This window comes from Oncorhynchus kisutch, unplaced genomic scaffold, assembly GCF_002021735.2.
Source record: "Oncorhynchus kisutch isolate 150728-3 unplaced genomic scaffold, Okis_V2 Okis03b-Okis08b_hom, whole genome shotgun sequence".
Classification (NCBI taxonomy): domain Eukaryota; kingdom Metazoa; phylum Chordata; class Actinopteri; order Salmoniformes; family Salmonidae; genus Oncorhynchus; species Oncorhynchus kisutch.
In genome coordinates this window covers 7,560,280-7,570,266 of record NW_022261980.1, presented here as the reverse complement: position 1 = coordinate 7,570,266, position 9,987 = coordinate 7,560,280, and the positions used below count along the sequence as shown (strand labels likewise).

At 42.2% G+C, this 9,987-nt stretch overlaps 1 protein-coding gene across 3 annotated transcripts in view; it reads left to right on the top strand.

The window, feature by feature from the left end:
• Nucleotides 1–6,430: 6,430 nt before the first annotated feature.
• The window catches only part of LOC109877990 (zinc finger protein 609-like), a 94,534-nt gene continuing 90,977 nt past the window's right edge, over nucleotides 6,431–9,987 (top strand). The window contains exon 1 of one of the 3 annotated variants that reach the window (XM_031812367.1): nucleotides 6,431–6,858. The gene's annotated coding sequence lies outside the window, so the exon portion shown is untranslated. The remainder of the gene's footprint in view (nucleotides 6,859–9,987) is intronic. The other 2 variants (XM_031812365.1, XM_031812366.1) reach the window with 2 other exon arrangements.

The window sequence follows — 9,987 nt, the reverse complement described above, 5'->3', positions numbered from 1 at the left end:
CTGCATGGTAGTTTCTTGTCATTCTTGCTAGCAATCTGGCCATCCATAATCACAACACCCCGCTCACTTGTACACCATGGAGACATCGTCTCATGACGTTGTCAGCTAACCCATCTATAATGAGAGGCGAAATCCAAACTAGAAGATGACTCTGAAAGAAACGTTAACCATAGCACCAAACTTGCTCTCTTGTCCTATCAGTCATCCCACTCAACCGTCACCACGCATTTTTTGTACATTTGTGAAATATAACTCTTTCCAGAAAAAAGCACTCCTTTCAGATGTAATGGCGCGGTGGAGGCCGAACATGGGATTCCGTGGTGACTGACGGACCAATTGGCCACAAGCGATTAAGTTCCTGTTCTCTCTCCATTATATAGCTGTCAGAAGCAGGCCTCTTGAAGTCATGTCAGGCTGGCCCTCGGTGGGATTGAGTGTCCTCTTGGTGACAGGAGTGTCTTTACCTCAATAGGAAATAACAAAGGTGCTAAACGAGCATCATGACTCCACACAGAGGCACAGTCATTGAAAGCCAGCAGCGCTGGAGCCCATTAAATTAGTCTGATTTAGTCTGATTTGCACCTTTCTCACCTTCTAGAAGTCACTCAATTGTCATTTTCTTCAAAGCGTGTGCTGTTTTCACAAGTTGTGATTTGTTTTTGTGTCGATCCATGGTAATTATGTGCTTTGTGTTTTAACTACTTTTGCTCGGTGGTTATTTCCATCAAGATGTTTTGTTTGAGTGGTTGTTTGACTCAGCCCTTTCTTGCCCGAGGGGGTTCTTTGCCATGAATCACCTCACACACCCATTGCAAGTTGTAATGTGTTTGTGTATCCATGCCTAGCATTGTAATTGGCCATTGATTAGCCTAGATTTTCTCTTGTTTGAGTTGCAGATTAAGCCACAGCCCTCCCATAGACAGCCTTTACCATGAGCCCACCTAATTGCACCAATCCTCCCAGTCATCTTTGCCACCCAGAGAGCGTAAGAGCTCTCCTTTGTAAAAGTTCCCCCCCTTACAAGGGTGTACAAGAATTCTCCAAATTTCAGCCTGACTGAATCAATGATGACAGCTACTTGCCTTGTGGGTGGCTTTCTTTCCTCCCCCACCAGATCAGGGCTTTCACTGGATAACAACAGACACCCGGTTCACACAAACACAGGCCCTGTTTCTGTTATTCTGACATTCAAACATTTGCAATGTCACTAAGCATGTTTAAATAAACACGACTGAAATCCCTCACGGCGTTCCTCGTGCGCATAATGACAGAGAGATCTAATGATGTTAACAAAGGGCCAAGTGTGAGACATTATAATGAGAAAGGGCCCGGTCCTCTGCTCTCTGAAAGGAGAATGAACTCTAATAGGATGGAATGTGAGCAGCAGCGGCACTTCCTGTTCTCTGTTCTCAGTCACGCCAGCTTCCTAGCAGCAGTTTTCCCCTCTCCCCTGCCTGAAGCTAATGCTAGTGCAACTACTTCACATGTCCCCCCCCCCTCTGTTATTCACTTCCCTGAATGGGAGAGGACAGACACATGACTACCTGAGGCTATGAATAAGGGGGGCTACACCCAGGCCTCTCACGAGCTAAAGACACCCAGCGACCACCTGCTTTATAGTGGGGGTTCCAATTCCTATTCAATTATTTCCAATCCAATAAATGTACTAATATGCCATAAGTAGCAGCAACTAGTTCATATTGGTCTTTTTCAATTATATTCACTTGGATGTGGAATGTAATTGAAATGGAATTCATTGGGGTGGGCTCTAGAGTAGTGGTAGCAGCAGGTCTTTTGTGTTGATGGCTGAAGGGTGATTGGGAAGGGGATTGGGGGAAATCCCTCCCCCCTAGGCTTGGATGTGGCATGAGGAATTGTAGGAGGCGACTGGGGAACAATGCAACACAGGAACGGCTTGTGGCGCGTCATCCATTACTCTGTTGTCAACCACCCCCCCTATTTTGGAAAAATGTACCTTCAATTAAAATTCTTCATAGTCTTCAAAATGGTTGAGAATGGTATTTTGAATCACCTTGAAATTGGCTGAAATTTGTTCTCAAGCTGCCAACATCTAAACAAACCTAAGATTTTTTTTACATAGTAAAAAACAAAACTTGTTCACCACTTGTGAAACCCACCACAGATTGTCAGTTACTGTCTGCTCTCTGTCTCATCCAATCCCTCCTCCCAAGGTCTTGTGTGTGGAATGCATCATTTCCTCATCACACCCTTGATTGCCTGTGTGTTCGGCATGCCACGGATTCCTTGATGTAAGACTGGCTGATAAAGCTGTTAAGTAGAGCAGAAGTCCTGTCTGCAGCCGTGGCCTGCCAGCTCCAGTGTTCATCTGCCCCACTCCGCATTGGGGCTCATGGCTCGTCAGCTTCAGTTAGTCAGGAGGTCGCAGGCAGGCCCAGTCAGAGGAAGTGAAGCACATGAACCTTTCAACGAACTGCCTGGCTGGCTCCCCAAAGGCAAGTCAGTGTGTAAGATGGAGAGGGAGAGCATTTTTATATCTGACATTCTCCTGTTATGGAGAATGCAGCTGGAGAGCCGACCTGATTGACCTCCAGGGCGGGCCTGAGCTAGTCACCGTCCGCAGCCAAACCTCCAAACAACAGGGTATAAAGACGTACATGCCAGGCAAAGATAAGTGAATCTGTGCACCAACCCAAGTGAACAACTCCTCCGGCTCCGCTTGATCATGGGTATTGGTTTCCGAACATCCGACAGCTGTGCAGAAGCATTGATCTATACCTTATGGACGTGTCCATTACAAATTGGCTTTATCACCAGGCAAATTCAACTGGCCCAATTTGTCTTGGCCCCTTTTGACCTGACCAACTAAGATAGTAGCTGCAACAATTGTCAAATTCTATGGGGATTACTCAAAATGGTACAGGCATAGTATCCCCTTTATGCATGCAATAGCCGAAGCAGCGCTTCTTTGCCTGAAAATGAATCTAAACCACTTGCAGAGATACAAGGCAGATATGCAGGATATACTATATGGACATCAACGCCATTATCATACCTGGACATTTCTATTCTCCACACTAAGCTTCCTATTGGGACTTTTTATGGAGCTTTATAGAACTGTATTGTATTACTGTCAGCTGCAGAGATGTCCGTCCAGACGAGTCACTCCAATTTGGGACCTAATCTGTCATCAGAACTAAATCGGGTCACATGGGTTGGTCTAGCGAACAGCCAGACTCTCTGTAAGCACTGTAAAGGGGAAAAAACGTAGCGATCCATCTTTCAAGCCTCAGGGATGGGTTCTTAGTCAAGTATGTATTACACTCTATGTATTTATAGGAGACTATCAGCATATCATCGCAACATGATGGGAAAGCAAAGCACTGCTGTTGTTTACTTCAGGAGCTAGAGACGGTCGTTTTCTCATTCATTTACTCAACCTCAAAACCTGTGATGGAATGATAGATGGCATAATTGGTGCAATTTGCCAGCGGAGAGACAGAAGGAAAGAAAGAGCCACAGCGGAGGTGGACAGGAAACACCCTGCCATCTCCATCCCAAAACTGTAGTTGACGTCTTCTGAAGTGTTTTTCAACACTAGTCAGGGAGATCAAATTGAATACACAGTTGTCTCCTCGTGACTGTACTGGAATCAATGTGTGGCTGTTGTGATAAAATGCCCTTGCCTACCTGCCACATGGTTTCTGCATTCTCACTCTTGGATTCATGTGTAGTGTTTCCATCCATCTTAGACACATCGTGCCAGTCTGAAGAGGTAACATTCTCCTCTGAGCCCTCCATTATAGTACTTTAATGTATGATTAATGTGGCCAGGACAGGAGTAAACAGTATTTACATGGTTTGGTTAGAGACACACTCAATGCCTTTTAGACAGCAACCGCAGTGAGGACATCCTGTAATCAGATACGGTGGTGTAGTCCAGCTCAACTGTCATTAAGTACATGTTTATTACCAAGGTATGCGGATTACCTTCTCACTCCTATCTGGAACATCTTGTTCCAGGGGTTGGGGTCAATTCCATTTCAATTCAAAAAGTGAACCAAACTCCAATTCAAATTCTAATGTTTCCTCATTGAAAAGCATTGAAGAGAATTGGAATGTTAGTGTACTTCCTGAAATGACTGGAATTTAAATGGAATTGATCCCAACCCTGCCTTGTTCATCTTCAGTGTATGCTGTACATGATCCCATGCTTGTTTCTCTTTAATCTATCATCTATCTATCATAGTAACACGTTCTCCTTTGCCAGACTGAATTTGAGCCATCATCTATCCTTTCTTTCTACTTTCTAAATTAATTCATGTTTATCACCAATCCCATTGTTGTGACAAGCAGTGTTGTGGACAAAAAAGAAAGGTGCATTATTTGAATATTTTTTTTTTGCTGTTGGCTCAAATTATTCATAATTTGTGTAAGAACAATGCCTAAATTAAAAGAGTGTTTATCATCCCTGGGTGAGCTTCAAGGCTCACAGTGTCTCTTTAATGTGGTAATGGAAGATCAGACTCCACAAATGAAACCGGTGCCTCTGTTATTCCAAATGACTGATTGATTTGCCATTTTTCAGCAAGGGAAAAAATATTACACTGTCGACACAGCTTGTTCATTTGGGTTTCTGGCTGGCACGTCAGGCAGACAGACAGAGAGGGGCCTGGTCTAATGCCTGCGACTTGAAGGGCGAGTCATCAGTGATCTCTCTCTCCCCACTGTGCTCATTCACTGACTGTTATTTATCTTTCCAATGGAGACTGGCTGCTCCTTGGGGGAGGATGAGTGTGCCTGCCAGCGGGGAACGCATGGGAAGATGGAGGACGGTGGCTGACTGCTGCTTTGGCTCTGTGTGAAAATGAGCCCATTAATTCAGTTTCCCCCCAGGCCTCCCTGTGCCTGTTGTCTCTGTTTGTTAGTGAGATGATTCCTTCTGTCACGTCAAAGGGAACATTATCATATTCTTGTTGCCGGGGAAACCGTGCAGCAGCCAGAGAGAGGGCGAGGATCTCTTTAAGCCGTTTGAAGCGGGTAAACATGAAAGGTTATCTGTGGCGCTTTATGAGAAATGGCAACATGACAGACACATTTTTTCCTTGTGTCTCCTTCCTGTACTGTAATTCTTCTGCCTGCTTCCTAAAATGATACAACATAAAATATCTTGGTTGAGATGTAAGTCTTTCTGAACAATGGAATTTAGGTACTGTGAGTGAATCTTGTGAGGCCTTCAGACAGCTCATTCCATCAAAGTTAGGCTTATTTAAAATCTTCAACTGACCTGCACTTCAAATAGTTCAATCCAAAAAAGGAGTGAGGATCAAACATTTTTGCTTTCACCTCACTGAAATTTCTTCCTGTGTCAATTGTTGTGTAATTGTGTAATGTAACCTTGCTGTGTGCAATCAAAACCATCAACCCTGCAGTGAAAACTCTTGGAGATTCATCAATCTAGTGTAAGCCACACTATACCATTGAGGTCCCAGGCCATAAATGAAGAGCCACACTGACCTGGTCCAGGAATGTCTCCTAGGCACTTCTGAAAAGGGCTTGAATAAGTATAAGCAACATGGGGAACATGTGGAGCTACTATATTGCTTATACTTAGCTATCAGTGGAGGCTGCTGAGAGGAGGATGGCTCAAAATAATGGCCAGAATGGAGTATATGGAATGGTATCAACCACATGTTATAATTGTTTTCTTCATGTGTTTGATACCATTCCTTTCACTCCATTCCAGTCATTATTATGATTCATCCTCCTGTCAGCAGCCTCCACTGTTAGCTATCCAATTCATTCAGATATACAAAGTGCCTACACAGGGTGTGGGGTCTAAGGGTTGTTTCTGGACTGGACCTGTTTAAAGACAATAAAGAACAGAACAACTCATGAGTCAAGAAATAACAGTATTGCTGGTAGTATCATTCTCTTGTTACATTTTTAGCCAATAAAATATTTCCTCTCATCTCCTCAAAACCAATAGCTGACAGATATATTCTACCCTGAAATATGTCATGGCATCCACATGGGAAATGTATTCTGCTCTCCAAATATACAGTTCTGAGTACATGGTGTCAAATTGTTTTTATTATCCCTAATTGAAGGAGGCACTCTATAAAATACAATTTCCTTTAGGAAATAAATAGGCCATGCATGTTTTATTAAATGCTCTTATTGTGTTAGCAATTTTTGTCAAATGTTATGATAAATTGTCACTCATAATGCAGGAGGACACAACATTAATTTATCAAGACAATGTTTTTTTTGCCATATAGTTTATGTATTATGAATGTATTACTTGGAGATGTGTGCAGATTTCATTACATTTTAGCAAACATTTGGTGAAAACGACAATATAATCCATTCAAATCCCAGATATGTCTCTTTTTACTCAAGCGCACCCCTCCTGCAAGATAGTTCAATCCGAATGGAACGTTTGTCCTGGATTTCCTAGCAGCTCGTTCTGCTTGTTGGTTACGTTGTATCAATCTCCAGTATAGGAGGGTACTAACAACCAGCAAGATACAGATACATAGAAAGCAGAGGAATTAACCCAGGGAGGAAATCTGTTCAATGTTGGATTTACTGTACAGGAGACCAAAGGGAAATATTAAATCCTTGAATGGTTCGAGATTTAACCTAAAAATGACCGCCCGAGCCGGTATTTTCGATTTGGAACGGGATCTCAAAGTGTGATGGCAGCAGTCCAGTGAATTGCTGGCCTCTCCTTTTCCTTGCCGTTGGATTTCTTGGGGAGTGCATTGGTCTGTGGTTATTTTGACAGATTTTTGTTGTCATTCTCGTCAATTACTTTTACTCTTTCTATCTATGGAGTGTACGTAATCCGTCGTTGTACTGGGGTTTTCACACGGGGTAAGTGTCGCCTAAATATAATTATCTTGTATTTTGATATGTGGTGGGACTGGGAGAGACTGCTAGCCAGCTAGCAATGAAGCTAGCTAACGTTAGCTAACTAGCTGTGCCCTGAGAACTCATTGTTTGAGAGACCTAGCTAACTAGCAACAAGTTTGTCACAGAAAGCAACGTTATTTGACATGGATACCGTTTAATGCTAGCTACGGAATTAAGGAACTAGCTAACCAATATGTATTTTATACGAAGCCCCTTTGCCACGAACACAGAACAATATTCTGAATCTAGGTATCAAATCGTGCAACTAAAAGCCAATTAGCCTAGCTAACGTTAGTTAGCAAGCTAGCTTGACACGCTTATTTCACAATATGCGACAGGGTAATAACAGTCTTTGGAAGTTGCTAGTTAGCCATATTGGCATTCTGTACATTTATAAACTGTGAGGTGATTGGGGTTCATATTTTGGTTCTATGCTAACCAGTAACCTAAGGTCAACTCGAGCAGCAATGTCAGGGCTGAGATTAACACCTCATGCACGCTGTGACATTATTTGATTGCTCAGCCACATGCATTGCAGGGATTGCCTGTAGTGGAGCTTGTCGGCCAACAGAACATTGCATGCCAATACAACTCTCCTTGGCTCTACATGTGTAAGCTTGCTAGCTAAACGGTGTATTAAAATCTCATACCATTTCCCAATCTCAAGCATATCTGCTATTATTACAGTAAGTACCACATGCTAGAGACTGACAGATGATTTATCTAGTTTGGACATGGCTATGGGTTTCAGCAGCCAATACTGGTATAGGCTAGGCTTTGAGAACACTAGTAGGGCCTAGTAAAATGATGAAAGTACAATGTCAACATAGTATGAAGTTGTTCTAGTACTTGAAATTAATTAGGAAAACAACAAGACTTTGGCTGAATGCCTTGGAAGTCTGATGGGGATTCGGCCCATGTTGGCGCTTTTAAACATTTCCACTACTAACAAATCAAACCAGATGTGGAAAAACATTGTTTATTGTGAACCACACTTATCTTGGTTACTTATCATTACCTTCCCGAATACATAGTAGACAGTACTTTCCCAATAGTTGTCTGTGTGTATTCCATAGTACTGCTAGATATCCCTAGTGAGTCAACACATTGTAAAGGCTACAGGTTCCATGCATGTGGGCAATTCCATGGTAATGGATTTACGCTGAGACTCAGATTGTTCACTTTAAAATGTAAACCAACCAAAAACCATAGATTTAAAAAAAACGTACTTCTGTGACCCAGCTTTGCACAGTTTTTCCAGTAAATGTGTTTTATTTAACTGTGTAATTGTTCAAAGTAGTCATTGTTCATAGAGCTGTATGGTTTATTAAACTCGAAAATCAATGGTTTTTGTTTGACATAGATTTTAAAGTGTGAAACCGGCGTTTCAGCGTAATTCCATTACCTTGGACTGGCCCACATGGGTGAATCAGTGATTTGTAGTCTACTCTATTCTGACGATGGAGAAATCACGCTTGCTAGCAGGACTTTGATCTGGAGTGTGGACCCACGGAAGGAGTGAATTCTACAGTGACTATGTTTCATGGGACAAATGGTATGTCTCAGAAACAAACATGTTTTCATCTTACCTGTCTTGGATCAGCCAATCACCTATGATGTCACTTTGAGAACCAGGAACAGTAGAGCATTAAACTACAGTAGAGCATTAAACTACACTGAACAATGATTTTTCAGCCTGTTTGTTTAGAGTCCTGAAGCATCTGATTAGTTTTATTTCAGGAAAGGGAGTAGGTCAGTGTGGCTCCAGTCATCTGATGGTAACATCAGCTGATGACAAACTAGAGAGGATTTACATCCTGAAAGGTAGCTGGCAATTTGAAACCTCAGGGAAATCACTAACAGTCATTTGAACAAAGCCAATTCTCAGAGGTTGGCTGGAATTGAAATGATGCTAAAAGGAGGGTTCCAATTGATGCTGATTTATGATTGAATTGTGTTTGCTTAGCCTTATTCAATGACATGTATTTCTGACCTAGCCTACAGCCTTACTTGAAGTCGTTTGTACACATTTTTCAGCTCCCCTGCCACTTCCTATTACAGTTTGACAAAGCTTTCAGTCCAGCGGGCTGTACCGTTATCGACATGTCATGAGTAACACAGCTTCTTTACTGTACATCAGCATCTCTTATAAATACACAGATTCCCACTGGCCAACACACACAGCGCTCCTCTCCCCTAACAAAAGTTCCAGGTATACCTCTTCAAAGACTATTGACCACAGGGTGAAGGTCTTGTTAAAACTCCAATAGACTCTGTGCAAATGTTGTGATCTTTATCCAGATTTGTTAAAGTTGATCCATTTATGGATTTTTATGTTCTTGAAGCTTGTCCTGTTTAATTGCTTTGCTTTAAGTATCATTAACAGCTCAATATGATTGAATAGCAGAAAGCGTGTGGTGAGATTGAGTTTTGTGAGAACCTCAATTTATATTCAGTAGGCTTAGCTGCATTACATTTTGTAACTGAACTTTAAGCCTTTCTGAAGTCTTATGTCAAGGATGCGCCTGGTTTGTCTACTTTTATCAGTCTGTGTTGTAAGCTGTTATTGGACACACTACTCACATGCACTGAGTATACGTACGGGATAAACGCCAACGTTCTGTATGTTACCTTGGAATTAATGGACGACGCAGCGGGAAGATGCCGAGTCCCTTTGCAGAGTTCATTTTTCCAAGGTAATGTACGGAACGGAGGCATTTATCCCACTTATACCAAAGGTGCTAAAGAAAACAATATAAAAGCACACTGGTAGAAAAACCTTCATTGATATTTTTCAATGCAAATTTATACTTTCTCATCTTTTGGTTGCTAGAGATGTGACCCAGTCGTTCGTTCTTTGTTCCATTGCCATGCTCATGCTCAGTGGCAATGTTCTTATTCTTGCTTGCTGACACTTAGCCAACTAGCTATGGCTACACAGTCACGACCTCTGCAGACAGAAAGAGCAAATGCACTGTTTTCTGTTGACATTCATTTGGATACATCCACGTGCTGATAATGCCTGATAATGCCTGGCATAGCTAGAAGAGTTTGCCTTCAAGGCAGGACACAAAACACTGACGGTGAATT